The sequence below is a fragment of the Procambarus clarkii genome, chromosome 85 (assembly GCF_040958095.1).
Source record: "Procambarus clarkii isolate CNS0578487 chromosome 85, FALCON_Pclarkii_2.0, whole genome shotgun sequence".
Classification (NCBI taxonomy): Eukaryota; Metazoa; Arthropoda; class Malacostraca; order Decapoda; family Cambaridae; genus Procambarus; species Procambarus clarkii.
This window is the reverse complement of record NC_091234.1, coordinates 10,018,853-10,039,768: the sequence shown is the minus strand read 5'-3', so window position 1 is coordinate 10,039,768 and position 20,916 is coordinate 10,018,853.

Here is a 20,916-nt window from a genome sequence, read left to right as displayed (position 1 = left end):
CCATCCTCAGTATTTCAATCATAGAATTTCTTGGGTATGCTAAGATTATTCTCATGGCTTCATTTTGTAACGTCTCCAACTTGCCCAAACTATCTTTACCAAAACTTTTCCATATTTTACAAGTATGTATGAGAAATGAAGCAGAAGATTTTCTAGAATTAATTGGCGATTGCTTTCTTACGTAACACATTAAAAGAGTGAAACGTGGGAAAACAATATTTTAGATTTAGTGTTACTTAACAGGGAAACACAAATTAATGACATCAAAATAGGGAATGAGCTAGGGATCAGTGATCACAAAGAAATCAGATTTAGCATAGAACGGAATAGATCAGGCGCAGTCAGGCGCAGACAGTCGCAGTGAGAGGTTGTGTTAGCTGGAGCTCCGATTGCAGTAATATTATTATAGCAATAATGGAAAGATTAGTGAAGGAACTGATAAATCTAGTTGGAACTTTGAACACAGAGTTGGATTCCCTACGGGAGGAGGTACGACATCTGAAACAACATAAGGAAGAAACAAAGGAGGCGACTGGTATTAAAAAGACCTGGTCTTGGCAAGTTGTAAAGAACAGGGGCCTTGAAGACCTTGACAAAGCCGCCTACTAATGTCCTACGGACTTCTAACGCATTTGCCGTGTTGGAGGACAAATGCTGTGGTGAGCCTGCAGTTCAGCGAGGAGGTAAAGGCAAAGCAACGAGGAGCAATAAAGCGCAGGTCCCTCAAAGTGCTCAAAAGGAAAAGGAAGGAACTAAGCGAATTTTGGTTATGGGAGATTCCCAGGTGAAGTATTTAGACAAAACGTTTTGTGCCAGAGACAGGGGGAACAGGTTAAGGGTTTGCTATCCTGGAGCTGAAATTGATGATATTGTTGGCAACATGAATGATATTATGGCTGGAAATGGGAACAAACCCTTTATTTGTATTAGTGCAGGTGGAAATAATGTTGGACGAGTTAGGTGTAAGAAACTGGTACTGCATTATCTTTCATAGATAATTGGAAACACTTCTATGGAAGAAGTGAAATGTATGCTCGGGTTGGGGTGCATCTATCAAGGCCTGGGGTTGTTGTTGTTACGAACTAGTTGGAACCAGTGGTTTGAGGCGTTTGTTTGGGTTTGGGTTTAAACTGTTAGTAGATAGTGGTATGGGAATTGATATGGAGGAAGGAGGTAATAAAAGTATGTGTTTGTGGGAGAAACACATTGGTAAAATGATCTGGGAAAAGAGAAAAGCCTCAAAATAACAATTCACTTAGGGTATATTACACTATCAATAGAAGCCTAAGAAACAAAATAAACAAATTATATGCTCTTGTCTGCACAGAAAAATAGATATTATTGCACTTAGCGAAACGTGGATGAATGTAGAAAATAGAGAACTATTAGCTGAATATCAAATAAATGGATTTAAACTATTTCACACAGATAGATATATTACACGAGGAGGGGGAGAGTAGCCATATATGTTAGGGACAAATTGAAATGTAGTCTCAAAGAGAATATCAAAACTGAGCCACACCCTGAAACTATTTGGGTATAATTAAACGAAAAAGCAAATAATCTTGTAATAGGAGTTATATATAGGACACCAAATTTAAACAGAATGGAAGCAAAGCATCTATGTGATGAAATATCTGGAGCATCTAGGTCTAACAGTATTTGTGTCATGGGTGACTTTAACCAAAGTGGAATAAACTGGATTAACAGAACAGGGAATAAAGAAGCAGAAAACTTTATATCATTAATAGACGATTGCTTTCTTACGCAACACATTAAGGCACCAACGCGGGAAAATAATATTTTAGAGTTAGTGTTAACTAACAGGGAAACACAGATTAATGACATCGAAATTGGCAGTGAACTAGGGAACAGTGATTATAAAGAAATCAGGTTTAGCACAGAGTGGAATAGATCTACAGGAGAAAATTATGTTAAAGTGCCACATTTTCGTAAAGCTAATTTTAATACACTTAGAAGTTTTTTGGGTCAAATAGATTGTAAAGTCTTGAGTCCTGGCATTATTACTGTTCACTCTTCCCTTTCACAATATATAATCAAACGCTCTAAACTTTCTAACAAACGTGACCTAACATAAGCTTACTCTTCCATTTATCTTTCTCTCTCTCTTTCCTTCTTTCTTTTTCTTTCCCTTGTTTTCTCTAACGATCCCTTTCTCATTCATATTACTATCCCTTTTTATTAAACTTTATCTTTCATACCTTATGCCTTGATTTTGCTTTCTCTAAGATTTTCTTCTCACCTCTCTCTTGACTATTTATTGTCTTAGCCTCTATCTCTAGGACCACACACCACACACTTGGTCCGGGAGACATCTCCCGTCACGCAAGGTGCAGTTGCACCTCCACAGATCTCCAGTATCAGCTCTTGATACTGGTAATGGCTCAAAAGGGCCACCACTTACGGGCTATTCATGCCCGTGCCACCTTTTCGATGGTTTAATCGTCATCTTGGACACATTCATGGGAGACATCTCCCGTCACGCTGAGTGCACTTGCACCTCCACAGATCTCCAGTATCAGCTCTTGATACTGGTGATGGCTCGAAAGGGCCACCACTTACGAGCTATTCATGCCCGTGCCATCTTTTGGGTGGCTTCATCTTCATCTTCTTCATCTGTTTAAAACACGGGAGACATCTCCCGTCACGCTGGGTGCAGTCGCACCTCCACAGATCTCCAGTATCATCTATTGATACTGGTGATGGCTCAAAAGGGCCACCACTTACCAATTCATGCCAGTGCCACCTATTGGGTGGCTTCATCTTCATCTTAACACATTCACAAGGGAGACATCTCCCATCATGCAGGGTGCATTCGCACCTCCACAGATCTCCAGTATCAGCTCTTGATACTGGTAATGGCTTAAAATGGCCACCACTTACGGGCTATTCATGCCCGTGCCACCTTTTGGGTGGCTTAATCTTCATCTTCATCTTCATCTTCTGATCACACCCCCCATTTGGTCACCACTTGGTCTGGGAGACATCTCCCGTCACGCAGGGTGCAGTTGCACCTCCACAGATCTCCAGTATCAGCTTTTGATACTGGTAATGGCTCAAAAGGGCCACCACTTACGGGCTATTCATGCCCGTGCCACCTTTTCGATGGTTTAATCGTCATCTTGGACACATTCATGGGAGACATCTCCCGTCACGCTGAGTGCACTTGCACCTCCACAGATCTCCAGTATCAGCTCTTGATACTGGTGATGGCTCGAAAGGGCCACCACTTACGAGCTATTCATGCCCGTGCCATCTTTTGGGTGGCTTCATCTTCATCTTCTTCATCTGTTTAAAACACGGGAGACATCTCCCGTCACGCTGGGTGCAGTCGCACCTCCACAGATCTCCAGAATCATCTATTGATACTGGTGATGGCTCAAAAGGGCCACCACTTACCAATTCATGCCAGTGCCACCTATTGGGTGGCTTCATCTTCATCTTAACACATTCACAAGGGAGACATCTCCCATCATGCAGGGTGCATTCGCACCTCCACAGATCTCCAGTATCAGCTCTTGATACTGGTAATGGCTTAAAATGGCCACCACTTACGGGCTATTCATGCCCGTGCCACCTTTTGGGTGGCTTAATCTTCATCTTCATCTTCATCTTCTGATCACACCCCCCATTTGGTCACCACTTGGTCTGGGAGACATCTCCCGTCACGCAGGGTGCAGTTGCACCTCCACAGATCTCCAGTATCAGCTTTTGATACTGGTAATGGCTCAAAAGGGCCACCACTTACGGGCTATTCATGCCCGTGCCACCTTTTCGATGGTTTAATCGTCATCTTGGACACATTCATGGGAGACATCTCCCGTCACGCTGAGTGCACTTGCACCTCCACAGATCTCTAGTATCAGCTCTTGATACTGGTGATGGCTCGAAAGGGCCACCACTTACGAGCTATTCATGCCCGTGCCATCTTTTGGGTGGCTTCATCTTCATCTTCTTCATCTGTTTAAAACAGGGGAGACATCTCCCGTCACGCTGGGTGCAGTCGCACCTCCACAGATCTCCAGTATCATCTATTGATACTGGTGATGGCTCAAAAGGGCCACCACTTACCAATTCATGCCAGTGCCACCTATTGGGTGGCTTCATCTTCATCTTAACACATTCACAAGGGAGACATCTCCCATCATGCAGGGTGCATTCGCACCTCCACAGATCTCCAGTATCAGCTCTTGATACTGGTAATGGCTTAAAATGGCCACCACTTACGGGCTATTCATGCCCGTGCCACCTTTTGCGTGGCTTAATCTTCATCTTCATCTTCTGATCACACCCCCCATTTGGTCACCACTTGGTTTGGGAGACATCTCCCGTCACGCAGGGTGCAGTTGCACCTCCACAGATCTCCAGTATCAGCTTTTGATACTGGTAATGGCTCAAAAGGGCCACCACTTACGGGCTATTCATGCCCGTGCCACCTTTTCGATGGTTTAATCGTCATCTTGGACACATTCATGGGAGACATCTCCCGTCACGCTGAGTGCACTTGCACCTCCACAGATCTCCAGTATCAGCTCTTGATACTGGTGATGGCTCGAAAGGGCCACCACTTACGAGCTATTCATGCCCGTGCCATCTTTTGGGTGGCTTCATCTTCATCTTCTTCATCTGTTTAAAACACGGGAAACATCTCACGTCACGCTGGGTGCAGTCGCACCTCCACAGATCTCCAGTATCATCTATTGATACTGGTGATGGCTCAAAAGGGCCACCACTTACCAATTCATGCCCGTGCCACCTATTGGGTGGCTTCATCTTCATCTTAACACATTCACAAGGGAGACATCTCCCATCATGCAGGGTGCATTCGCACCTCCACAGATCTCCAGTATCAGCTCTTGATACTGGTAATGGCTTAAAATGGCCACCACTTACGGGCTATTCATGCCCGTGCCACCTTTTGGGTGGCTTAATCTTCATCATCATCATCATGATCACACCCGTGTGTGTGTGTGTCACCACTTGGTCCGGGAGACATCTCCCGTCACGCAGGGTGCAGTTGCGCCTCCACAGATCTCCAGTATCATCTTTTGATACTGGTAATGGCTCAAAAGGGCCACCACTTACGGGCTATTCATGCCCGTGCCACCTTTTGGGTGGCTTAATCTTTATCAAACATTCTCTAATCATAACAATGGAAACTCTTGGGCTGCCAGAGCAGGAAATGTCCTAAACAGACTACATTTAAAAAGCATGATTCTTGATAGAGAAGGTGATCAACTATACCTAAACTACACTTCTTCCACACCGAGGGAAGAGCCTATCTTCAAAATAGTAATAGAAAGTCTCCCAATGAAAAAGGCTGCCTATGACCCAATAACCCTAAGGCGCATAATAGAATAGCAAATGTATAGCATTTTAGTAGTAGAAGTCACCCACATCTTTACAGACGGATCGGTTGACACAGAATATGACAGTGCTGGGACTGCTCTTTGTACGGCCAGCGTACAGGCATATTGGAGACTGGGAGGACTCGTATCATCAACCCAAACTGAGCTGTTTGCCATACAACAGGCATTCGCATATGTGATTGCACAAAACACTCAAAATGCACTCATACACACAGACTCAAAAGCTGCACTTCAAATATTAGGACAAAAACAGTGGAAAGATAACGTGAAAATAATTACCACCATTTTGTATCTTGGAGCAGTCGCTAAAGGCGAAGGACTCAACGTAACCTTAAACTGGATCCCATCCCATGTTGGAATCCCATTAAATGAGAAAGCCGATGAAATTGCTAAATTGGCAACTCGTCACCCAGTGATACGTAAAACAATTGAACCCAGCCTAGAGAACATAAAAAAAAAACATCATCACCAAAAAACTATCACACCTCAACAAAGCCTATCTACACCAGATAGTAGCTGAAGGTTCGCCCTCTGCAATATGGTATCTTCAGGCAACCAAATTAGAAAGGTTAAATATCTCAAAAGGAATCCACAGGGAAATAGCAGTTCGGTTATATAGCTACGACTAGGTTACAGATGCAACTGGGAGATTGTTGAACCCTGACAGAGAGAATACATCTTCTGCCAAACTGTCACAGAAAAGCCACTACTTCACTATCTCCTGAAATGTGAAGCAACCAGCGACCTTAAAAAAACTTTAAGAGTCCCCGAATCTTGCAGTAATCACCTTGAAGCCATCAACACAGCCACTCTTCTGGTCAAATCAAAAAAGGTGTCCAGCAATTAGACTCCCTCATCAATGCTGTCAAGCAGTATCCTCCCCCGCGATAGCAGTTCGACGATTAAATGCGACCTCAGATCATTGAAAAGATTTACTGAACAAACAATTGTACCACTTATGGGCTACTCACGCCCGTGCCACCTCTTGGGTGGATTAATCTTAAAATCGACTTGAGAATGGTCCAGGACGGACCGAAACGTCGTCGTCCTTTCACTTTCTAGTGTGTGGTTTGGTCAACATTTTTCAGCTACTTTATTGTGAGTCCTCGTCTGCACCTGAATAAACATTTTGATTTTGATTTTGAGTGTCAGTGGTTCTCAGGTAAACTTATTGCATCCATAAGGAGAGAACTGATTCCTTAAAAAAAGTATATAATCGTATGGTGTTATGTATTAAGAACGAATTCCAAGTACATTCTTTAATTACAAAAGATAAGAAAAAATGTAGCTGGTAGATGTAGAAAACCAGTTATAATTAAAATACAAGAAGAAGGAAAACCAAAATATGGAACTAGAAAAAAAATTGGAACGCTTATCTGCGCGTCGGAGCCATTTTGTCAGCATCAGCTAGTGAGTGTCCAGATAGAAGCATAATGCCATGACAAACTGCACCTGTCATAAAGAAGAAGCACCACCACTGACCTCCAAGGGCTCACATAAAGTCTAACTCTAAGAAACATCACTCAAGTCTTGCCTAACCGTCAACATTGACGCAGGACCCTGACCATCTCCCTCTATTCCCACTCGTGCAGTTACCCTGAGAAAACCTTAACATAAACTGCACCTATCATAAAGAAGATGAAGACTCACCAGTGTGGGAAGGTATTCACTCTTCTTGGAAATATGAAACGTCACTTGTTAGTGCATTCAGGTGACAAACTTCATGAGTGTCCAGAGTGTGGGAAGAAATTCAAGCATCTTCGAAATATGGATACTCACATGTTAGTGCATTCAGGTAAAGAACCTCATGAGTATCCAGAGTGTGGGAAGAGATTCAGTCTATTTGGAAATATGAAGACTCACATGTTAGTGCATTCAGGTGACAAACCTCATGGAAATCCAGAGTGTTGCAAGAGATTCAAACATCTGGGAAGTATGAAGACACACAGGATGGTGCATACGGATGAACGACCTTTTGAATGTGCTGAGTGTGGATTTTTTTTTAAACACGTGGAACCATAATATGTCATATGATAACTAATCCACAAGGGCTGTGACGAGGATTCGAACCTACTTCCGAGATCATCCCAGAAGATGCCTTTATTGACTGAGCTACGACATGGTCAAAAGAGTTGAAACCGAAGTTCTACAGAGCTTACTGGATCCTGTAGCCTTTTCGAGACATAAACCAGGGTTTTACACAACTCCCCCCCCCATCCCCATGCACTCGAGCTATGTCAATAGGCCGTTCTCCCTCTTCGCCCTCACTTCATTGCACACAGAAATCAAAATAGCGTGATGCATCATATGAACAGATCCAATAGGGCCGTTATGATGATTCGAACCTATGTGTGAGATCATCCCAGACCCTACCTTTATCGACTGAGCTACGACATGGACAAAAGAGTTGAAACCGAAGTTCTACTGAACTTACTGGATCCTGCAGCCTCTCCGAGACACAAACCAAGGTTTAACACAAACCCCAAAGGATTTGGGATTTGTGTTAAAGTGCTCTCCCTAGTGCCCTCCCTGTGTATTCAGTAGCTACCCAAAATAGATTTGGACATTTGACAGAGGAGGACACTGACTCTAGCCCAGTTGTAGATGTTACGAGGAGAGACTACGGGAATTAAACCTCACGTCACTTGGAGACAGAAGAGATAGAGAGAACATGGTCACCACATGCAAGATTCTCAGAGGAATTGATAGGGTTGATAAAAACAGGCAATTTACCACAAGGGGCACATGCACTAGGGGACACAGGTTGAAATTGAATGCCCAAATGAGCCATAGAGACGTTAGAAAGTATTTTTTTTCAGTGTCAGAGTAGTAGACAAATCGAATGCAATAGGAAGTGATATGGTGGAGGCTGACTCCATACACAGTTTCAAGAGTAGATATGACAGAGCCCAGTAGGGTCAGGAACCTGTACATTAGTTGGTTGACTGTTGTGAAGGCAGGACCAAAGAGCCAGAGCTCAACTCCCGCAAGTACAATTAGGTAAGTACACACACACACACACACACACACACACACACACACACACACACACACACACACACACATACACACACACACACACACACACACACACACACACACACACACACACACACAGGAAACGAGTACGAAAACAACAACATGGCAGTTAACACTATAATTGAAAGGGCAGCCTCTGCTGCCTGTAGAAATAGACCCCACCTGCTCATCCTGGGGGAATTCAATCATAGAAGGATTGACTGGAAGAACAAGGAACAACATGGAGGCGAGGATACGTGGAGAGCCAAACTACTGGAAGTGGTGACTAGAAACTTTTTAACCCAGCATATCAGAGAACCCACAAGGATGAGAGGAAATGACGAACCAGCGAGACTCGACCTGGTCTTCACCCTGAACGACTCTGACATAAGAGAAATCGGTTTTGAGGCCCCAGTAGGAATGAGCGACCACATTGTATTGTTGTTTGAGTACCTGATTGAAGAAGGGTTATTGAACTCGAGGAGGGCTACCGAAACCAAAAGGTTAGCATACCGAAAGGGAAACTATGAGGAAATAAGAAAATTCCCAACAGATATAGTATGGGAAACAGAGCTCAGGGAAAAGACGATCTCAGCCTACAGGAGAAACGAGTCTCCCCCTTGAGAGTTATTCAGCAAGCCTGACCTAACCAGAAGGTCTAAGAAATATATAGGTGATAACACATGTAAATTAGCTGGTTGGATATGATGAACAATTTAAGATTATGGGCAGTGAAGAAGAAGACAGATAAATGAATGGCTAGGAGATGTGGACATTTTGCTGGAGGCGTGAGGCTCGCTTCTGGAGGGCTTTGACCTCACTTGAGGCCAGACATCGCAGGGGAAAAGCCGCGCTCCGTTGAGCTCCCGTCAGGAAGGAACCCCTAGTGATATATCTCCAAGAGAAGAGAAGTGTACAGACGTGCCAGCTGTGGAATTGAGCTGAGAACGTTGTGGTCTAAAGTCGTGGTCTAAAGTCCTGGGCGACGAGGAGTGTTTATTAAACCGCCCAGAGACATTATCGTGGGCCGTGGCAGCGCCCTGACCAGGCTTCGTCAGAGGGAGGAGCGCCCTGGACCAGATAATCTATGGTAAGCACGATATACGCCAGTTCATAGTGATTGCTTGTAGTTGGTCGTGTGCCCAGCGACTGTAGCAATGTTTATTGATAAGTTAGACATGTTTTGATAAGGCAGAAAGCCTAAAATAAGAGAGTGGAGAGGGAGGAACACGGAGCGACGTCCGTCCCCTCTGAGCGCTGGCAGGTGACTAAGAGCTCCCGACGGCGGAGGCCCCTCCCGGAGTGAGTGAGGCCCGCCAGACGAGGTGGAGCATGGACCCGCCCAATGGGGGAGTCCACTCTCACTGTATGTAGAGGACAGATAGAGGTTTGAGGAAACATATTGTGTGATTATTTTTGTTTATGTGTTAAAGGGGAAACATTTTTATTGAAGTGTCGATGGGTTGCAGGTTTGTCTTTGGGGAAGAAGTTGCTGAGAACTTCGAAGCCAGCACAGATGAAGTAGTTGATGAGACTCCAAGGTAGTGGAGGCGAGGACGTCGAGCTGTGAGGAGAAGCAGTGAAGAGGAGTGTCACGTGCTTCTGTAGAGGTGGTGAAGCGCCATAGTTGCTCGAGGAAACTTCATGGTGTAGCAGTCAAGAGAGCTGTGGAGGACCCTAGCAGAAGGGTGTAGCACCGTAGTTGCTCAAGGAAACTTCATGATAGCAGCCTGGAGGAGCTGCAGAGAATCCTGGTAGTAAAACCCGGAAGAACCTGAAGATATCAGGGTAGTGAACTTCCAGAGGTGGAAGGGAAGCTCTGGTGGATTACTAGTAGGGAGTTGATAGTGTTTGGTTGTCATGAGCGTGCAAGACGCAGCGAGAGGAGGGTGATTGTTTGCATTCTTATGTCTAGGAGTGTTTTATACTGAAGTTTAGAGTTACAGTCGTAGGCTTGATTACCTACAGATGTATGTGTTCTAGGACTAATAGGGTGATCGATTGATCATTGTTGTGTATCAACGAACATTTATACTGATATATGTTATTGCATTCGAATGCTGATTTTCCTCATACATGTTTATATATATATATATATATATATATATATATATATATATTCTCTTGCTGATAGTGCAACAGTGTATGTAGACTTGATCTACTTGAGAAGGTTGATAGTATCAGGTGGTGAACCAGGAGATAGGATACCACTTGATAAGCTGATGATAGAGTTCTGATGGTGTTGGAGTGCAACCTGATTGTAATATTGTAGAGTATAGGATTCATTATTATTATATGTGTATATGTGTTGTGTATGTGCTTTGTCCAGTAAATGTATTCCAATTTGCTGGTGTTTGCGCTTGTCCTAGTGAGGCTTCCCAGGAAATAGTAAAGGAAGAGAGAGAGAGAAAGAACCAAGAACCACTGCTGTGGACAGGGTAGGACGGAAAACCAATAAGTCAAAGGGGATTGAGGAGATCATATCACCTAAGGAGAGAGTGGGGAGTCACAGCAGCTCGAGTGGGTGTGTGCACGTGACAACGAGGCTGAGTGTTGGAGCCGCATCCCCTAAATGTGTGACGTTGAGCCCCTCTCCAAGAGCCAGAAGTGCCTAGTGTGATCTCCTAGTAAGGTATAAGCACTCTACCGAGTTGTGGGTTGGGTTGTCCAGAAAGAAGGATCAACAACGACAACACCACCACACAACACTATAATAATAGCCACATCAGGAGAAAAACAACAGTAAAGGAACAGGTTATGAAATTAAGGATAGGGGCAGAAGGATTCACTACAAATGACAAGGAAGTGTGTGAGGAACTGAATAAGAAATTCCAGGAAGTCTTCACCTTAGAACAAGGAGAAATCCCAGAGATAAGAGAGGGAATAGCTAACCAGGAACCACTGGAAGAGTTTGAGATTACCAGCGGGGAAGTATGGGGAAGCCTTTATCACATCAAACTAGAGTTTGATGTGATAAAGGCTATAGGCTCGGATGGAATCTGCCCTTGGATACTAAAGGAAGGAGCAGAAGAACTGTCCCTACCACTCTCCATAGTGTATAATATATCACTGGCAACAAGAGAACTGCCTGAAATTTGGAAAGCAGCTAACGTAGTCCCAATATTCAAGAAAGGGGATAGACAGGAGGCACTGAATTACAGGCCAGTGTCCCTAACCTGCATACCATGCAAGATGATGGAGAAGATTGTGCAAAGAAAGCAAGTGGAGCAGCTGGAGCGAAAGAACTTTGAAACACAGCATCAACATTGGTTCAGGGATGGCAGGTCCTTCCTCATAGGGTTACTTGAATTCTACAACCAGGCAACAAAAATAAGGCAAGAAAGAGAAGGGTGGGTAGACTGCATATTTTTGGATTGTCAGAAAGCCTTTGATACAGTGCCACACAAGAGGTAAGTGAAAAAACTGGAGATGCAGGCTTGAGTGAAAGGGAAGGTACTCCATTGGATAAAGGAGTACCTAAGCAATAGGAGACAAAGAGTCAGAGTGAGGGGTGAGGTCTCAGATTGGCGAGACGTTATGAGTGTAGTCCCGCAGGGGTCAGTCCTTGGACCTATACTGTTTCTGATATACATAAATAATCTCCCAGAGGGTATAAAATCGTTTCTCTCAATGTTTGCCGATGATGCAAAAATTATGAGGAGGATTGAAACTGAGGACGATAGTAGGAGGCTACAAGATGACCTAGACAGACTGAGTGAATGGTCCAAAAAATGGCTGTTGAAGTTCAACCCGAGTAAATGCAAAGTAATGAAACTAGGCACTGGAAACAGGAGGCCAGACACAGGATACAGAATAGAAGATGAAGTACTTAATGAAACGGACAGAGAGAAAGATCTAGGAGTTGATATCACACCAAACCTGTCTCTTGAAGTCCACATCAAAAGAATAACGTTTGCGGCATATGCGAGGCTGGCTAACATCAAAACAGCGTTTAGGAACCTGTGTAAGGAATCATTCAGAATCTTGTACACCACATATGTACGACCAATCCTGGAGTATGCGGCCCCAGCATGGAGCCCGTATTCGTTTGCCTTGTTCGGGTTGAATGTAGACACAGTAGTCGCTTCTGTATATATTTATTGAGTGAGGCAAACAGGTGTATAACTGGCCAGCCGAGGTCCACCTACTCTGGGTCTGTGAGGATAACTGAGGCTGCTGGGAGCATGCTTGATGCTCCTCTGTCTGGCATGACGTCAGAGGCCTACTTGCCTGTGATTGGTTACATTTCAACTGACAGAATTTGAGTATAACACCGCTCGGACACGCTACCAAGTCGACGTCCCTTGTCGACAAGCTCTGGCTAGCTATATAGTTACAATGATACTGAAAGGACCTCGGTGGCATACAATAATGGCTTACATGTGAAATTTGCATAATAAAACATTGAAAGAAGATCAGGTGTGCGTAATACAAACAACTCGGCATATATGCACCAAAAAAAAAAAAATTCATCATAATAGGTGAAAATCATGGTAACAATGCTTTGATTAAATCAGAGTATTAAGAACATGTGTATGTCTACTGATCAGATATGAACAATACAACCCAAGGTATTGCCTAAACAAAATTATTAACATGTGTCAATGGCATGTGCTTGAAAACCATACAAAATTAAACAATTATTACATTAATAGAACAAAGTTCTGACCTAACAACCACAATTGAATTTCAAGATAGATAATTTTTTTTTTTTTTTTTCTTTTTTTTTTTTTTTTTTCGAAATATACAATATATTTACAAGACCAATGTACAATATATATAATGTGCAATATATTTACAAGCATATACAAGACCTGGATCAAGAAGACTAACATCTGCGTGATAGCAGTCAGGATTCACTGGCCACAATGTGGTTGCTAGAACAATAATAACTCCTATGACAAGCACTGTAAAAATACAAATGGTAGTAGACTTAACAATGGCATCTAATTTATAACAAAATAAAGTTGAGAAAAACTATACATTATATATAATGGTAATAATAAGACACATGTGGTAGAAATACTGCAAATTATTTTTTTTTTTTCCAAAACAAACAGAATAACTGCAGAGTGCAATCAATTATAAATTCTGCGGATATCTACACCTAGCTCATCCAGAGCACTATACAACTCTGGCTCTGACTGAAGGTCCGGAACAGATGAAACTTCATGTGACAAACTATCATCTTGAGAGATATCCTCGTTAACATCTAGCCAATGGACGTGTGGTGAGTGCACGGTTGAAACGAGAGGTCTAGATCTAAGATTATAATTGCTAGTATGGGGTTGCTGAACATCCAGTGGTCTGTCAACCACAGGAGGTGGTGTCCGAGTAGGAGTATCTGTCTGGGTAAGTTCATTGTCATCTTCCTCATCAGTCTCGTCAACAGTCATTTTAGCTAACTTCATGTGGTCTAAATGTTCATTTATATACTCTCCTGTTAACAAGTTCTTAAGTCTGTATTTGTTACCTTTAATAAGCTCGATTACCTTATATGGACCCAAAAATTTCTTAGTTAACTTGTACATAGGACCAGACCTGTGTTGGTTAAGTATCATTACTACAGATCCAATAGTTATTTTATTGGGTTTAGCTCGTGCATTCCTTGCTAGAGTGAACTCGGCTGTTGCTTTGGACAGTTGTTCTCGTATTTTCTTGAATACTAATTGCATTTGTCTATGCTTCACTTGAACAAAATCATCTACGTTATATAAGGGAGTAGGAGGTACGTTAATCAATTCATTAGGGAGGATCTTATCTGTACCATAAAGAATAGCGTGAGGTGTGTCACCAGTAGAAACATTAATTGAAGAATTTATAGCACACTGAATTAAGGGTATAAAATCATCCCAATTGTTGTTATCAAAATTCAACGTGACTCTCAAGGCATCTAACACTTTCCTGTTAGTACGTTCAGCTAGTCCATTACTTGCCGGATGGTAAGGCATAATGCTACATTTTTTGATGTTATATAACTCACACAAGCTAGTTAGAATACTATTACTGAATTCCGGACCATTATCTGAAAGGATTACTTTAGGCATACTATATCTACAAATTATTTGGTCATGGAATGCGCTGGCTATGGTTTCTGCTGTTTTGTTCGGGATAGGAACTAGTTCGCAAAACCGTGAAAAATTATCGACCATTACAAGCAAATGTTTGTTCCCTTTCTCTGTTTCCGCAAAATTTGTCAATAAATCCATCGATATTCGTTCCCAAGGAGCTTTAGTTGCTGGGTACACCTGAATTGGATTAGGTCCTGAAACATGTCCCTTGTGCTGTAAACAAGTTAAACATCTGTCAACATAATGAGCAATCTCCTTAGCCATTTTTGGCCAAAAATATTTCAATCGACCTTGTTGGAGTGTTCGATCCTTTCCTGGATGTGCACTTGCAGGAGCATCATGGATAATTTTTAACACAGTTGGTACCAAGACAGCTGGAACAACTAACTGACAACATTTCCTCGAGGCTGTCCCTAGCTTTACTACTCTACACAGTAAATTGTCCAACATAACTAGTTCTTTCAATGGTACTGGTGGTTTATGAATCGGGCGAGTGTCTTGCTTAGTCAAAAATTTAATGACGGGTGCCCATATGGGGTCTTGTCTTTGTTCCGTTTCTACTACTGTAGCATCTAATGCTGGGTAATTTAACTGAATCGCAGCTACGTGTCGAGAAAACGCATCGGCTACAACATTTTGCTTTCCTGGAATATATCCAAATGTGGGATTGAATTCTTGAATTGTGAGCAAATATCTAGCAAACTTTCCAACTGGATTCTTATTTTTGAACAAGGGAATTAATGGTTGGTGATCTGTAAGAACATGAACTGGGTAATTATAAATTGTATCCTTGAAATGTTTAAGTGCCCAAACAACTGCCAAGGCTTCTCGTTCTGTTGCACTATAATTTTTCTCTTCTTTAGATAATGTGCGGCTAGCATAAGCTATTGCGTGATCTCTGTGACCTTCTGTTTGAAGTAATGCAGCACCTAAACCTATGTCACTAGCATCTGTAACCAACGTAAAAGGTTTAGAAAAATCTGGGTACCTAAGGACAGGTGACGAAATCAAGGCTGCTTTGAGTTTTTTGAATGACTGATCCTGGGCCTCTCCCCAAACAAAGGGTTCATCTTTTCTTTGCAACTTGTAAAGCGGAGCGGCTATAATAGAGAATCCAGCAATAAATGAACGATAAAATCCTACAAGACCTGTGAACTGTCTTACGGCCTCTGCGGTACGAGGTGTTGGAAAATCACGGGCAGCAATAATTTTTGATTCATTCAATGTAATACCTGAAGGTGTAACTGTATGACCTAGGAAATTAATCTTTTGCTTTAAAAATGAACATTTTGCAAGCTTTATTTTTAAATTAGCTTCAGCGAGCTTTGCAAGTACCTTTTCAAGGTTCTGGAAATGAGTCTGAACATCTTGCGACATGATTATGAGATCATCAAGGTAAACTAGAAGCGTACTTCCTATCAATCTACGAAATAGATTTGTCATGAGCCGTGAAAAGGTTATTGGACTACTACGCAAACCAAACGGCATTCTTTTGAAATGAAAATGACCATTGGGAGTACTAAAGGCTGTCAATTGTTTACTTTCCTCATCAAGGGGGATTTGCCAGAATCCCTGCAACAAATCTAACGTTGAGAATACTTTGTTTCGACCAATACTTTGCAACAAATCATTGAGAACTGGAAGTGGGAAACGATCAGGTATTGTTACTCTGTTAAGCTTGCGATAATCGATTACAGGTCTCCAAGTCCCATCTCGTTTTGGTACAAGAATCAATGGAGCGTTCCATGGCGAATTACTCGATTCAATTACATCACTCTGTAACATTTCTTCTACAAGTCTATCTGCTTCTGCTCTCTGAGAATGGGGAAGTCGGTAAGCTGGTACATAAATAGGCGTAGTTCCTTGTTCAAGGGGAATTTTATGTGTAATAAGAGGAGTGAGACCTAATTTTTCTCCTGGTAGAGCAACAACAGCTCTATTCTTGTTCAAAATTTTCAAAAGCTGAGCCACAGAGTCAGGAAAATCAGTAGGACTGAGGTGTTGCGCTTGCACCTCTGGCTGAGATCCCTGTTCTCCTGGTGTGAGTGTACAAACAGTATGATCCATGGAGACATCATCCACAACTCGCACCGGTAACGAGTAATGGGCAAAATCTACAACATGGGTACCAGACTGGAGATGGATATCGGCATTACTTGTGTTCGCGATAAAAAGTGAGACAGTACCATCCTGCACTGTGTGCCAGGAGGGTTCAACAAATGTACCATTCACTTTACATGTTTCACTTTCCGCAATCACATCCGACAACTCAGGCACTCCCTGAACCTTAACTCTTATTCTGGTGAGAGAATGAGGGTGTAACACAGTGTCAGTAGCCATGGAACCACTGACTTCAGAGATGGAAGCTGCCAGGCGAGCGAGACAACGAGAATCCGTTAGGGCGTCCCCTTCCAGAAAGTCCCGATACTCATTCTCCTTAACAACTGCACAACTACTATGCTTCAATCGAGTGCCTGTTTTCTCGGGTATGCTACCACGACAATGATCTGACAAACCTACGCTAGCAAGGCGGGTGTCAACAAAATTAACATAATCTGATTGAAGGTTGAACTCGTGGCCCTGTCGATACATGCTACACAAGGGTATGACGTGGTCTTTGATACTTATGTTCCAACGATGGGGAAACAATGCAATATTTTCATCCATCATGGTGTACAGACCTAAGAGAATGTCTCCAGGAAAATGAATGATGTCAACAACTAAACATGTTATAGACAATGTGACATCATTGAACTTGAGTGGGAGGTCAATTTCACCCTGAACTTTTACTTTATTTCCTGAAATACCACTTAGAAAAGGTATGTGTGACTGTTTTAAAATAGTAGGGTGCTTACTTTCAATGTCTCTAAGAGCTGAGGGCTTGACAATATTAATTTTTGCACCTGAGTCAAGAAAAACTTTTAAAACTCTACCATGTACAATGGCTGATACAAGGGGACCATCACTTGAGACTGGACAAGTTACTATTTTTGACTTATGTTGTCTGGGATATCTGCGTCTTGTTTGTGTCAAATTTACTGTGGATCCGTCAACATCTACAACTGGTCTAGAGTCAGTGTCCTCCTCTGTCAAGTGTCCAAATCTATTTTGGGTAGCTACTGAATACACAGGGAGGGCACTAGGATTGGCTAGCTTGAATTGGTTAGCGGATGGCCTTGGGGGTTTCCCGACGACATGGAGTGAACATTCTGAGCTCCAGCATTCTGTGACTGAGCATTATAATTTGAAGTTGCATTATAGCTGGGCTGGGAGTTGTAATTACGAGAGTTCTGATAATGTCTTGGACGCTGTGAGCCTCGCCAAGACTGACCATGGGAGTTACGAGGTGGAGATGTCCTTTGCCTAGCTCTACAATCCGCAGTGTGGTGACCAACTTGTTTATGGTACGTGCAATATGGAAGCCTAGAATGATTAGATTGATGAGGGGGCCGAGAGAATTGTCTAGGAGGTGATGATCTAGGGGCGGACCAACAGTCCCTTGCAAGGTGGTTACTCTTACCACAATGCCAACATGAGGGAGTGGATGGTTGTGGACTATGGCGTTTCGGCATTTTATGAGGCGGCGAATTTGACTGGGGGCTACGAGCATGGGTACGCTTCTGCGACCAAGAGTTTTGAGAATTTGTGGGAGGATGCTGAGAGCTTGTGACTACATTTACAGCATCAGAGGGTGGCAACAGTTGAGCACTTCGGGGAGCTAGTTTATCTGCGGCATTGTTAATAGCCTCAAATACTTCACCAATTTCATGTTTAACACCAAAATTTTGTTGCTCAACGATTGGTTTTGTATGCTCGGGGGCAAAATGCATTAAAGTACCAAATGCTATCATTTTGGCCATAGCCTCAGGGGACAGATTATTGTCTTTATCTAACCAAGTTGAATTATTCATAGCAGAAACTAAGGCATACAGATACTGATCGAGACGGCTAGTAAACGCATTAAACGATTCACCAGGCTGCATGGTGGCATTGGCAATTTTCTTGACTAACCTATATGGGTCAAGGTCTCCTTTATTAACAAAGCGACGGCGAAAGAAATCCTTAAATTCAGGCCAAGACTGGAGGCTAACAATGGCTTTCTCATCAACAACAAAACGTGCATCACCTTTGGTTGTGTCCACGGCTGACCGTGCAATTGCTAAGTATTCGGCATCAGTAGGCTTAGAAAAACGTGCAACTGTTTTTGCTTCAACCTTACTAAACCATGATTCTAATAAACGCGATTCCCCAGCAAAAAGAGGAATAGCCATTTCCTGAGCTGATCTCTGGCCATTGGGACGAGCAACTGTTCCCATTGATTCTGAAGGGGTTTCAACAGTGGTAGGCATTGTCACAGCCGTGGAAGTAATATTTGAACGCAGATTATAATTAAGTGCACCTGGCATCAGAAATAGTATACACAAAAATAAACACAAAAAAATATCAACTTGGCTAAAGTAAAAATGGCAGAAATAAAATTATTAAATTGGGCTAGGCAAGAAAATAATTAAGAACAAGCAATTGTAAACTAAATTTAGCAATCTTTCATTAAAAAATGACTGGAATTAGATGTATGTAAATTAATTAAACCAGACTAAGCACAGCAATTTAGAATAAAAACTGGGAAATGCAATTGCAAAATTTCATTAAAAAGATTCAACACAACAAGTGGCAATGCAAGAAATATGGATGTAGCACATAAACTGGACACAGGAATGTATATAACTCCTATGGTAAAAGTTTAAAATAAAATGCTTAAAGGATAAATTTCAAGTTAGGTCTGGAGAAATATAAAAAAAAATTTCTATGTTCTATTGTCTATGGAAATCTCAAAAACAAATTTCTTTTATGCAAAAATAAACTGCTAGAACAATTATTTCTTACTTCTCTCACCTTTGAATTCAGTAATGACACTAGTAACAATTAATGAATAATGGAATCATATGCAGGGAATATTGAAATGTCTCAGAGAAACTGTGGGCCTCTGGAGTACTAAACCGGCTCCAATATTTAACAAGTCACTGAATGGTTAATTCACAGGATATTATGGGAATTATTACATAAGTCACTTTTTAACACTTGGCACGTTGTTCTCAACTAGCAATTACTTATCTCAGGGTTGTAATTTATGAGGATCACCAGTAGCCAAAGTAGGAGAAGCGTCGTGAAGATCGGAAGAGGCCCATGTGAGGCGTGTTTACAAACTGGATGCGACGGCAGCGCTCCTGGCGGCGGTGGCGCGAGACTCAGGGACCCCACACTGTTCAGGCTAGAGGCACGAAGATAAATTCTGACGACGACAATATTGCGACGATGGAATAACCAGTTGATACTTGCGACGATGGCTGACGACGATTGCAGTAGCTTGCACCCTCACGAAGCTTGATACTGTCAGCTTGGGTGGCGGTGGTGGTGGTGGTGGGTGTAATAGGTGGTTCCCACGTGGTGGCGCGAGGTTCAAAAATGGCTGGCGCGGGAAGCTTCCTTCCTCCTCACTGATGAGTGAGCGTTCTCACAGGAAAATATTGACCCTTACTTCTAAAACGTTAGCCTGGAGTAGTGGTTGATGGCAGGACCCCGGTCTGGCACAATATTTGATGCGTGGGTGGCAGGATGGCGGCTTATGGCGGTGGCGGTGGCGGCTGGAACACGAGGCGATGCTGGGTACTTGAACTTTTCTTTCCAGAAAAAAATTTCTGGATCCCACTGCTGCTACCAGTATTCGTTTGCCTTGTTCGGGTTGAATGTAGACACAGTAGTCGCTTCTGTATATATTTATTGAGTGAGGCAAACAGGTGTATAACTGGCCAGCCGAGGTCCACCTACTCTGGGTCTGTGAGGATAACTGAGGCTGCTGGGAGCATGCTTGATGCTCCTCTGTCTGGCATGACGTCAGAGGCCTACTTGCCTGTGATTGGTTACATTTCAACTGACAGAATTTGAGTATAACACCCGTACCTTGTCAAGCACAAGACGAAGCTGGAAAAAATCCAAAGGTCTAGTCTAGAAAATCAAAAAGGGCCACTCGACTAGTCTCAGAACTAAGAGGCATGAGTTACGAGGAAAGGCTGCGGGAAATGTACCTTACGACACTGGAAGACAGAAGAGTAAGGGGAGACATGATCACAACCTAGACAATCCTCAGAGGAATCGACCGGATAAACAAGGATAAACTATTCAACACTGGTGGGACGCGAACAAGGGGGATACAGGTGGAAACTGAGTACCCACATGAGCCACAGAGACGTTAGAAAGAACTTTTTCAGTGTCAGAGTAGTTAATGGATGGAATGCATTAGGCAGTGATGTGGTGGAGGCTGACTCCATACACAGTTTCATATGTAGATATGATAGAGCCCAGTAGGCTCAGGAATCTTTACACCAGTTGATTGACAGTTGAGAGGCGGGACCAAAGAGCCATAGCTCAACCCCCGCAAG